General features: G+C 44.8%; 1 long non-coding RNA gene and 1 pseudogene across 2 annotated transcripts; both read left to right on the plus strand.

The window, feature by feature from the left end:
* The first annotated feature begins 4,055 nt into the window (after positions 1–4,055).
* Positions 4,056–7,349, plus strand: LOC123152897 (uncharacterized protein At2g37660, chloroplastic-like; annotated as a pseudogene).
* Positions 7,350–7,959: 610 nt separating this feature from the next.
* LOC123150276 (uncharacterized) lies at positions 7,960–11,624 on the plus strand. 2 transcript variants are annotated; one of them, XR_006475025.1, is made up of 5 exons: positions 7,960–8,327; positions 8,499–8,559; positions 8,681–9,706; positions 10,762–10,882; positions 11,311–11,624. It is a non-coding gene; the product is annotated as an uncharacterized lncRNA (long non-coding RNA). The 2 variants fall into 2 exon arrangements; XR_006475024.1 differs by having other exon boundaries at positions 10,762–11,624.
* The last annotated feature ends 237 nt before the right edge of the window (positions 11,625–11,861 follow it).

Below are 11,861 nucleotides of genomic sequence, written 5' to 3' on the forward strand. Positions count from 1 at the left end.
CAATTGCATTAGCAGCACGGTAAGTGTGACGCTGCTTCTAAATGGTGTGTAGCTCATGAGGAGTAGCATTGTTTCTCGTGTCAATATGGTGTGTAGCAGATGAACTTCTGCTGTTCGCATGCCAATCACATGTATACATTAAGGAGAAACAATCATTTTCTGTTTTATCTAAAATCTCAGCTCATTTGTTTTTCAAAAAAAATCTAAAATGTCAGCTCATTTTCCCTGGGAGGAAAAGGTGCATCTCATTTTTTTCCGCACTGCTGATAGAGTGGAGAAAACTAGACATGGCTTTGTCGTGTTTGCCACAGTTGTTTTACTATGCATTCTTTGCAAATCCTTCCTTTCAGAGTATCCAGCTAGTTCTCAACAAATTTTGAAGAAGTCGAGCTGGTGATTTTAATCATATTCTGTGTTCAGGGATGACGAAAGTATGTCTGAAATTGCACTTTACTTCTCTATACTGATCGTGGTCATTCACCATCTTGAAGTTTAGAACTCAAGAAACTTAATTTATATCTCTAAAATTGGTGCTACATAAATATAACCCATGAAATGAAAGAAAAAGAGTGAAAAAGGAAGGACACCATACGGCAATTGGCAAGAAACTGAAAGAAGGAAACTGAAATCAAGTCATCCATATGTAGCACAGTAGGACTCATCATGGTATCATCTGCTATCCAGGTATCCAGCTGACGGCCACACGGATGTTCACAATCCTGCCGGCATGGCGTTTGTCACCCATACAGGGTAGTCAATGAGCATTCCGCGAACCCACCAAGGCCGGTGTTCGCACCGGACAAGCTCCGGCACCGGCCTCGCTCCCTGTGGTAGGCCTCTGCTGACAGATTTTTGCCGCTTGACGCACAACCTCCACGGGCTTTTGCCGCACATCCTCCCTATGGTTATGTGACGGGTACTTGAAATGTGCCTAGGGGTGCGTTCGTTTGAATTATATTTTTTTTTCAATGTTATCCGAGGAACGCTGGATGCTTGGAAATACACTTTTTAAGTACTTGGTACAAACAAAAAAATTATGACGTACTTAGCGTCACTGTACATGCTTTGATAAATCTCGTCTCTTGCTTCTCAACTGAACAATCATAGAACTCCTGGGGAGTAGTAGCAAATTGGTGTTTTTCACACAGGTCAGCTGTGTGTACTTTTCGGTTGTTCACATGCCAATCACATCTACACTTTGTGGGTAAAGAATCATTTTCAGTTTGATCTAAGTTCTTTGCTCTAAGTTCAGTTTGCTCAAACTTTAAAATGTTTGACTTATAGGACGATCTTAGAACTTCAATTATTTTGAACAGAGGAGCTAGGAACAAGCAAAAAGTGAATCGCTTCTACTCTACAAACTTTCGATCCATTATATCTTGATGTACTCACTGGGGACTTCTCAATAGGACACACTTTACAAAGAAATCGAACCAACTGAGTACTGACCATGGGATTTGCAGCAAAAAATTTCCTGTTGAATTGTCCTGTTTTCTCAGCGGGCCAGCATGGAGGAACAGACCGACCATTGTCCACATTCTCTTTCAGTTTTTTCTAAAATCTCAACTCAACAGAAAGAAAAACATATCAAAAGTTCAGTATGAGTGTACACTCATAACCTGATGACCAACCGAAGGAACCCAGCCAATAAAAGTGCATATTGTTAGACATATATAAAGAGGCATAGGGCAAAGTGGGAAATGTTCAAAACGTTAGTTGCATTAGCAGCACGGCAAGTGTGATGCTCAGAATGGTGTGCAGCTGATGAGGAGTAACAGTATTTCTCGGGTTGGACAGTGGCACCAACATTTTTTTTTGTTCACATGCTAGTCACCAAACATAAATCTGACAGATCAGCCGCCAATGAGTCTGAGTAAACATGTTGTAAATTGTGTTTATATCATTTAGTATGCACTTTCCAAGCTATTTCCCCAATGCAAAAGGGCTAATATGCTTTTCCCATACTCACAACTTCCTTGCTCTGTTTAAGTTCTAGATACATACATTTTTATCCATTTCTTCGACATGTATTTTTGGACGAAAGTGCTAGAATAGTTGAATAGAGATAGAGTTTGTACAGAGATAGAATTTTGTTTAGCTTGTATTCTCCTCTATCTCTTCTTCTGTTATCCCCTTCGATAGATCCTCTCATAACGATCTGATCTATCAACTTGTAAGCCACTGTATTCCATCGATAAATACAAGTGCGGCCCGAGCAAAGGGTTCAACGCTTCCACATCATTTCACATGGTAATAAAGCCTCTACCTCATTAGATCAAAAGAGATTGCATCTAGCTACCTTCCACGACTGAGATCACGTCCACCACCTCCACCGCCATGACGCCCAGCACCATGGGAGTGCTCACCACCACCTCATCTTCCACCTTTGCCTCATCATCCACCACCACCAACACCTCCCTCGGATCGCCACCACAAGAGAAGCTGATGAGGGGCAACTTCCTGTTATGGAAGACCATCATGCTGCCCCAGATCAAAGGCGCACAGATGGAGCACCACCTCGACGAGAAGATCCCGGCACCGCCGGCCACCCTCACCATCACCAACGACGGCAAAGAAGAGCAAAGTTGTCAACTTTGCGAGATCCCTCTGGCATGCACAGCGGCAACAACTTCAAGGATACTTGATGGGTTCTCTTTCTTGCGATATTCTTGCACAGGTCGGCATGCTCCAGACGCCGGCCGAGGTGTGGCGCACCATCCATGCCATGTTCGCTGCTCGGAGTCAAGCTCAAGCGATCAACACCCGCATCGAGCTCACCAACTTTAAAAGGTAATATGACCATGGCTGACTACCATGGCAAGATCGAAAGTCTCACCGGTGAAGTCGCGTGCACCGCCGCACGCCCTCTGATCCGGCGATCGTCTCAAAAATTCCCGCCGGACTGGACATGGAGTACAATCCAGTGGTCTCCGCGCTCGCTTCTCGGGTGGAGCCTATCACAGTCCAGGAGCTGTAAAACTAGCTGCTGCGCTTTGATGCCCGCCTCACCCTTCTCCAAGGAGGCGACCTGCGGCAATCCTCCGTCAACTCAGCTTCCCGTGGCCGCGACCGTGGCCGTGGTCACCAGGGGCAACGTGGCGGTGAACGCGGACGAGGCACCCCTCAGGGAGATGGTGCCCGCTCTGGTGGGGGCTACGACCCCAACGCCGGGGGCGGATATAGCAAGAACACCGGCGGCGGCGCCGGTTTCGACAACAACCATAGTCGTCGCCCTTCTTCTTCCCGTGGTCGCCCTTACTGCCAGCTCTGTAAGAAGTTTGGCCATGAAGTCATGGACTGCTAGCATCGTTATAACGAAGATTACGTCCCAGATGCTCGTCATGTTGCTGATGCCATGCGTGAACAAGGCGGTGATGGCGTCCGGAATGTTGAACATACGGAGAAACTCAACTCCTTTTTCCGTAGCATTGGGATTGCTCACCATGTATCTTGTCTTCATGCTTATCAACAGAATGGCTCTGCTGAGCGCAAATATCGTCATATTGTTGAAGTTGGTCTATTTCTTTTAGCCCATGCATCCATGCCTCTCAAATATCGGTATGAAACCTTTATCACAGCCGCATATCTTATCATTCGTCTTCCTAGCAGAGTCATTGGCAATTCTACTCCTTTAGGCGGCACAACGAGGTCATCCCTGACGTTGTTCAAGCTCGTCGCCCTTGAAATTTAGCATCACTAAATGGGGAAGTTGTGAATGTGCTATATATCTAGTACACTCTATCTAGGCCATGGATATGGGTCGGTAAATAACTAAAGGAATGATAGTTGTTCAACAAAATACACTTGAAATTCTTTGAACCGAGAGCAGGAGCATAATGTAGAAGCCTACATTGCCCAATTAAACCCAATAAGAGTCGCGCAATGTGCGCCTACTCGCGGCGTCCACGTGGCCAGAAGGGATTCGCAATGCTCTAGTTGATCATCGTGGGTGGGTCCCAGCTGTTGAAGGGATTGTACTGCCTAGCAGCGTTGTACTGCTGCGAGCCCGCAATGTACTACTCTTTTTCTCGTCTCCTCGTCCCTTCTTTCATCCCATGCGCACGCCTCCCCCTTCCTCCTCGCTCTCGGCCACCCCAAATCCCAGACCTCCATGCACGAGCGGGCGGCCGTGGTATGATGGGCGCCACGAGCCCACGACAGAGGAGGGAGAAGCAGGTGAGGGTGGGGGTGAGCTCGCCATCTCTCTCGCGAACGGCGCCGGCTGGGATCGTTTCTCTCCCTCGGCGTCGCCGGATCTGAGGAGCCACCGCGGGGATCCCGGGAGAAGCACCATCCTCGACCAGATCGGACGAATCCGACCGTCGCGGCAGGCAATTCCGGTCCGCGACAGCGTCACGAGAACCGCCCCTAACGCTCGTCGAATCGATCGCAGGCCAGATCGTGTTCAACAAGCTCAGGGAGAGATCCGACCAGTTCGCGGCGAGGGGACTGGTGAGGTCCGAGGAGAGCAAGCAGAAGATCGGGGGAGACGACGACGTCTACGTCGCCGACGTCAGGGAGGCGGAGAACCTCGCACCGGCCGTCCAGGGCGCCGACGCGCTCGTCATCCTCACCAGCACCTCCCCCAAGATGAAGCCAGGGTTCGACCCCACCAAGGGCGGCCGGCCCGAGTTCTACTACGAGGACGAAGCCTACCCTGAGCAGGTTGGGTTTCCTTTCCTGTATTGTGCCCCTCTTCTGTATTTCAGTGGCATGCCATATCCTGAAACTCCACTTAGCCGAGTGGCGTATCCTGGAATCTTTATCAGTTATTAAATAGTGATGAATTTTGGTATGGATGCGTGGCAGGTGGATTGGATTGGGCAGAAGAATCAGATTGATGCTGGTAAGCTTCGTCTTGGTTCTGCATTTTATTTGCGCATAAGTTTATCTGGATGTTTGTTGAGTTGGATTGTGTGTTGGGCAGCCAAAGCAGCCGGTGTGAAGCACATAGTGCTGGTGGGATCTATGGGGGAACAAATCCCAACCATCCACTGAACAGCCTTGGCAATGGCAATATACTGGTAAGTTGTTTGCGATGAGTCTATAAGTCTGTTCAGTGTTCACATGTACTTGATTGCAGTTCATTTGCTCTAGCTTTCACAAAAAAAAAACTAATTATCTGGTACACTTTAGAACTATCCCGTGAGCATTGATTGGCTATAGACGAGCCATCTGTCTCAGAAGTCTGAAGGATTGTTCATCATAGACCGAACGATCTCCACACGCAGGAGAGGCATCTCAATGGGTTCCCCGAGGTGAGCACAATGCCGAGGAGAGATGGCGTCGAGGACGGCGTCCAAGGACATCATCTGCTCCGCCGCCATGTTCAGCGAGTTTGGTGGCGGCGACGGCCGGTCTAGAAACTCCTTAAACCATGCTGCCCGCCGTGAGGGGAGACACCATCACCGGCGCCCCCGAGAAGCTCGTCCATGGGCCATGGCCATGGGTAGGGCGTCTTGGAGCGGTTCTAAATCTTGTTTCGTTTGGGGCCGGGTTTCAATCAATGGATTCTTCTAGTGTTTATTTTCATTATCTGAACGTACGCCGGGAGCAAATGGATGCATGCGAGCGCTGTGCCCGTGGGTATGTGTGAATCTTCATCATGTTGTTGCCATCCATGTCCAAGTCATGCTTTTGCGGTGAATACTGGGTTCAGTATGTGTCATGGATTTCCTTAGTAGATGCCAATGAATGTATATGCTGATAAAAACGGGGAAGAACTCATTTAAATTAGGAACGCTACAAGACCTCTCGGCGTTTGTTGATGATTCATTACATTATGCATACTTGTCAGCATATAAAATTGTGTATTACCTGCATCCATTCTTGTTTTCTTCTTTATCCCCGATCTGAATTTTGTATCTAAACATGAGATATGTGGAGGGCTCTAATAGTATGAAAAGTTGCACGAGCAATTGCTATTATAGGCCACCCAATTCCAAATGCAAATGATTCCCACTTGATTCAGATTATTTTACCACAAAAGCAACTTGGCCGCAAGTCAGACATTTGAGGACTCACTTTTTCTCTCAAATAATTATTGCTGGATAAATTTCTAAATTCAGTAACCATTGCTTTATTGTGACAAACATGCTGGTATACATTTGTACGTATGTCTTATATTGCTCGTACACTCACAATGCCGTGCCAAATGGGAAGTTCTTTTCACCTGTGTCTGCTGAAGCATAGACTGACAAACCCATTGTCTGAACTAAAGCCTGGAATTGATCTACTTGGTCCAGTCGGCGAACTGTTTTTTGATATGTTTGACAGAAATGAACCATTTAATGAACCTTCTCTTTATAATTTTGTCTCATCGGCAAGTTTTGCTTTATATGATAATACAATGTCGGTCTCATATTGTAGATGTTCCTGCCCTTTCTTTTTTCACCTTGCAGAGCGATGATGCTACTACTCACTTTGAGACAGCTGTGACATGTGTTCTTAACACTTCTGGCAAAAATGTTGACATTTCTGCAGCTTTATATATACATGAGTGAGCCTAATTTTTCTGTTCAAATACTTCATGTTTTCCCTCGGTTAAATTGATAAGCTTCTTTCTCTTTTCTTTTGGACATGGGAATTGATGTTAGTATTTTGTATCATTATGTTAACCTTGGTAGACTGATGGTTAGCGTCCGGCAACCGCAGAGATTTATTGATTTTTTAGTCCCTTATGTATAAATCTTATATTTTTTCTATTCGTCACGAGTGAATAGTTATTGTTAATCTGAGTTCACATTTTCATATGTGTTCAGTTTTCTTTGACCACCAATCTTTCTCACTATACTCTCTTATACTCAATGTCATGTTATAATCAATGACATTCATTCAACTATCTTTTGCATAATACTTTTTTATTGCATCTGTTTTGACTGAGCAAATATTATGTAGTTCTTATATCCTCCTGTTAGTACAAGTGTAATGTTTGACAAGCAGTTCTGACATGAACTAACTGTTTTTCTTTGTCTTCACAATACTTTCAGGTGGAATACACAAAAGGACAAGCTGCAAGAATACATTCAGGAAGACGATGAAACCCTCCCACTCAAGAACGCAGATCGCGCCGTTAGCTGTGACACCTGATTCATGCTTGGTACCGACAAGAGGGCATCATTATGACGAATTGGTCGTGGTTTCGCCATCACGCCAACATCCGCGAGGGTGACGTCTGTGCTTTCTATTTTAAGCATCTTAGGCTTTGATCCGACAAACTATGCCTCTCTTTTGGACAATTGGCCATCTTTTGGAGCATCTTAGGCTTTGATTTCAATTGATGGCTATGCTCTGGCATCCACTCTGTAAGATCACAATCTACCTGTTAATATATATCTCCTGCCTTGGTCTGCTTGCAATCCTATATGAATGGACACATGATCTATTTCCCTTAAGTGCACTGATTTTCAACATTTGTGCTTCTCTGTATAGTGTATATTTCTTTTCCTGCTGCTAAGTTTGTTCGATGTAGATACCATCGCTAATCTACTACCACTATAAAAGAAAGAGAGGGGCAGATCCAAACAATCACACCCATCCATCATCAAGATCTAATGGCCCTTAATTCTCAGGTGTTTAACGCTACCAACCACGTATTAAGCTAATCCATCGATCGCTAACCTGCCCCGCAGTTAAAAAACAAACCAGTTGCCCCGCACGACCGCACGACCTCCTCCTCCTGCGCCGTTTGCCTCCCCCATGACCTCCTCCTCCTGCGACATTCGCCTCCCGCAGCTGCGCCCTTCTCGCAGCCTCGTGCCGCCGTTAGCCATAGGAGCCGCCCCACTGCGCCCTTTGCCGCCTGCCGCGGCCGCGCCCTTTGCTGCCGCCTCGCGCCGCCGAAGCCACGGGATTCGTGGGTCGCCGCCTCCCCATTGCTAGAGGTGCCGCCGGCTGTCCCATCAATCAAGGGGATGAGCACGACATGGCTTCAGACGAGGGCTGCTAAATTGGCGCTGAGCCACTCAATGATCTCCTGCTGGAAACAGAGAGAAGAGGACGTGGAGAAGAATAGGACGGATCTGATCCCGCGGCCGCGCAATGAGCTTTCAGGATGAGAGCGGCGGGGAGGAGGGCGGTGGGGGGCTGATCGGCGTCGGACTTGCGAAAGCCTTTCCAACACACGGGGATGTCCCCAATGGGTGGGGACACGGTGGCCCGCCTCGGCTCCTCCGCCTACATGCTCTGCGACAGCTCCATCTCCACCTTGCTCTGCACCTTCGTTGTCGCGCTTGGCCCCATCCAGTTCAGCTTCACGTACAGTTACTCCTTGCCCACTCATCGCCTTTGCCATTGGGCAAATCGCCGAGTTCATCGGTCCTAAAGGGGTGATATTTGAATTCCCTTTGACCCATGTTTGGTCCTATATTCGTTCAATTTTACTGTTAAATGTACGGAGTATTAGTTCATGGATCTGCTCGTGGTTGATTCTCTGATGGAATTACATTCAGTCGTGCACTAACTAACTGACGATGCTCTCTTTTCTATTGGTCCTGCAGTCTCTCATGATCGCCGCAGTTCCCAAACATCATTGGGTGGCTTGCAATATCATTTGCAAATGTAAGGTTTCTTAATTTACGCCTGTTATTTTTACTGATGCTTCCTTCTAAATTGTTCCGCGCGGGATTGTTCTGAATTGAACAAATGTTATTTTAACTTCCTCCTGAATTATGCTGTGCAGGACTCCGTATTTTTGTTCATGGGCCGATTGTTGGAAGGGTTTGGGATTGGTGTGATTCCTACACAGTCTGTATCCCTATTCTCCTAACCTTGTACAAATTCACTCCAGAGTTCAAACATGAATGATAATGCGTTTGCTTTCTTACTGTTGTGTTGTTGCTATGGCCTATGATATGATTGTTTCCCCTAGCATAATCATAATCCTACAATATTTCTATCTGTTCGGTCTTTGTATAGAAAAGAACAAGAACACCAAAATAATATCTAGACCAAAGGAACTTAATTAGCCTATAAGAAGAACTAAAAATGCCGACATTCTGTAATTTGAGAAATATCATATATTACAGCGGTCGGGGTGCAGATAAGTGTGGTTAGAAGTTCGAACAACGAGATCCAGATCAAGTGCCTGATGCCACGCTTCTCCCTGTGAGATTTATCTATTTTTCCTTTATAGATGATGCATATATTTGTAATCCTCCATAGACTTTGCCAAATGTTAGCATGGTTCCTTTATGTTAGTTCTTCCTGTACTTGCTGAGGTGAAGGGATTATGATTTACAAAATGACACTTATGCCAAGCATTTAGGAAAGAATCAGCTTGTATGAAATTATTAGCATGCACTACTTCTCAAGAAAATATTAGTTAGCAAATGTGGTATGATGTGATAGTCCTCCTGCCAAGCGCCCTCTTCAGAAAAGAGAAAATATTCTATGATGACATGCAATGTGATTAGTCATGAATGGTACAAGGTTCCTAAATTGACATGATAGCGTGTTTAATTTTTCTTTAGTTGATCATGTTACTTATTGGCGAATGCTTAATTTGGACATAGGTTCCTCGTTTCCTCACTTATGTTATGTGAAAATGTGAGGGAATCACTGGGGAACCGCCATTGGGGATGCGGGAATCACATGCCGCCGCCACCTGGACGCGCTAGCCACTGCTACCACAGGGGACACGGGCGCACGTGGCAGCCGCTGCTGCCACAGGAGCCACGGGCTCAAGTGGAAGTCGTCATTGCCTCAGGTCCTTCGATACATACGTACATATGCTTCAATCTACTTTTAGGATGCTTTTTTGGCATTTGTGGTTGATTCAGGGTGCTGTGGGGGGGGGGGGGGACTCTGTTTGTCAGGAGAATCTACAGAAACATCAAATGTGTAAATTGCTGCTCAGATTCTAGGCTATTAGCATAGTAATATGATGCTCTCAGGTTCTCAGGCAATACTCGAGTGTGTAACTCAACTTGTCAGTTTAGTTGGAGTCCATGTTAGCCACTTTGTAGTGTGTTCCTCAATTCCGGTGAAATATTTATTTGCCTGCTCTGCAATTTTTCTTACCTCCCAGGTCAATTTTTTGTTCTTACCTCTAAACTCTTCTTTAGATTGATTTGGCTATTTCCCATCCATTATATGATAGATAGATTGATGGTTCGCAGACCCATGACAACCCCTTGGAATGCCTATCCTCTCTATATTTACATGCTTATAGACTTGCAGAAACACGGGCTGGTTGTCTCTGTTTATCTTTATACTTAACTTATAGACTAAAACACAGCTGTGAAGAACAATGGGTCATTTTGTCATGAAGCATGAGAATGATAATACCACCTCAAGTGGGGATAACGCAAAAAAAAGAGGAGTTGTGATTACTCAATCTAGACAAATCTACTCTTCTGTCAGTTACGCATCTGTAAAATGAAGATGAGTGTAGGTGGTCATTGTACATCTTAAGGGCCTTTACTGGTTGTATTTTTCACTCTTATGTCGGTAAAATCAAGATGAGTGTAGGTAGTCATTGTATATCTGAAGGGTCTTTACTGGTTGTATTCTTTCTTTTTTTCAATTCACATGATCAGTGCTACCTCTTATGTGTATTGCTAGGCTACAGTTTGGCTTTTCTATTTACTGCTATAGTTGGGTTCTATCTCAAACTACAAAAAACATGTGTATCATGCACATGATGGTTGATGCAAGCCCATGCTTCTCACAGCTTCAATTGAAGTTTTTGTGCTACTCTATTCTTAGTTATATTTCTTATCGATGTGAGATTTCATTACTAGACATTTACCTATTATGCAGTTCTTCAGTGACAGCTGAATTAGCTGAAGGCGACAATGAGCATCAATTTGTTTTCCTTAGATGAAGCATTCTACATTAAATTGTAACTTCTTCAGTACAGGTTGCATGCAATTTTTTAATGGTTAGTTCCAGATTATCCCCTTTTTGTGTACATTTAGTAGATGCTTATATGAATCTATGCCGTCTTCTCTCTTACTAAAGTTTACATTGAATTCTGTTAAGATTTCCTATTCTTTTTTAATGATGTACTTACTCAAAGCTTCTCTCTCCTACTAGGCTAATTTAGGGAGTTTTACTGGATCATATTCGTTATGTATCCTTTCGTTTAGACATTCGTCCAATTGAATTTTCTCATCCACTCTGTTAAGTTATTCTCATTGAATTTGCTGCTCATGGGTTAACCTGTGCGGAGATTGCCTTTTATTTGTCTGTAATGTGATGCATTTATTTTAAGAATCCGGTTAAGCTCATGTTCAGCTCGTGTAATGATGTTGCATCATTGATCCATTCAAAAATATTTCCCCATTCTTGAATTGTCTGCAAATTCAGGAAATAAAGTTATATTGCAAGAACTGGAACTGAAGGAAGACCCAAACTCTGAGCACCACATTCTCTAAGGGCCCTTCTATTTGAAATACACTTATGCAGAAGTATGCCCTTATTGCTTTTGTAATGTATGTGACTTCTTATTTGAAATACACTTATGCAGAAGTATGACTTCAGTGCTATTGTACTATATGTGACTGACATCTAGATGCACTTCTGAAGATCATTTGTATGTCTTGCATGTGGCATAATTGTATGTGTGACCGACTTCATTTTTATACGTGCGTTGCACGTGCACGCTTACTAGTTAGAATAAAAAGGAGTGTTCAAGGAGCGAGTACAACCAGGCAACGCCCAGCTCCCCCTCAAGAGGCGCGCCACGGGAGCGCCCCAACACCTAGTTATTATTATACATGGTGGCTTATCATCACTACAAAATACAAATAGATATTGGAACTCAAAAAGCAAATAGTTTCATCTTGATGAATTGAGAAATTGCATTCATACCAAGGATTTGGATCCCAAGTGGACATTTTTTCTCGCGGGGCACCGAA

This window comes from Triticum aestivum, chromosome 7A (assembly GCF_018294505.1).
Source record: "Triticum aestivum cultivar Chinese Spring chromosome 7A, IWGSC CS RefSeq v2.1, whole genome shotgun sequence".
NCBI classification, from domain to species: domain Eukaryota; kingdom Viridiplantae; phylum Streptophyta; class Magnoliopsida; order Poales; family Poaceae; genus Triticum; species Triticum aestivum.